This window comes from Palaemon carinicauda, chromosome 21 (assembly GCF_036898095.1).
Source record: "Palaemon carinicauda isolate YSFRI2023 chromosome 21, ASM3689809v2, whole genome shotgun sequence".
NCBI classification, from domain to species: Eukaryota; Metazoa; Arthropoda; class Malacostraca; order Decapoda; family Palaemonidae; genus Palaemon; species Palaemon carinicauda.
The window spans coordinates 23,603,524-23,603,916 of NC_090745.1; the positions used below are offsets into that span (position 1 = coordinate 23,603,524).

At 31.3% G+C, this 393-nt stretch overlaps 1 long non-coding RNA gene across 1 annotated transcript in view; it reads left to right on the forward strand.

The window, feature by feature from the left end:
• The window catches only part of LOC137614646 (uncharacterized), a 19,059-nt gene extending 19,039 nt beyond the window's left edge, over positions 1–20 (forward strand). The window contains exon 3 of the long non-coding RNA XR_011039117.1: positions 1–20. This exon is cut by the window's left edge and continues 611 nt beyond it. This is a non-coding gene — a long non-coding RNA (uncharacterized lncRNA).
• Positions 21–393: the final 373 nt, after the last annotated feature.

Below are 393 nucleotides of genomic sequence, written 5' to 3' on the forward strand. Positions count from 1 at the left end.
TGCTGCAACAGTTGATCCGATGTCTTGCCTGCATAGCCATATTTCTATGAGTATTTAACTGATTTAATATCGTAGTTCTCATTTATTCATTAATTATATGGGGCCCATACAATCCATTCAGTATCCAGACAACAGCAACTGAATATTATTTTTATTGTGTTGTAATAGATATTTTCTCTCTAATTGCTGTAATGTAGGAGTGTGAGTATGGCACTATAAATAACTTTTAAAAGTCGACGTAGAACAAATTAGTAGAGCTGGTTCGATAAAATTATGTAAATATCTTTTTTTCTTTTCTTTTTACATTTTTTCCATATAAATTTAGCTTTTGTGTTTATAGTTGATTTTGCCACCTAAATACCTTTCCCTGGTATGATACTAGGTTCAGCTTCC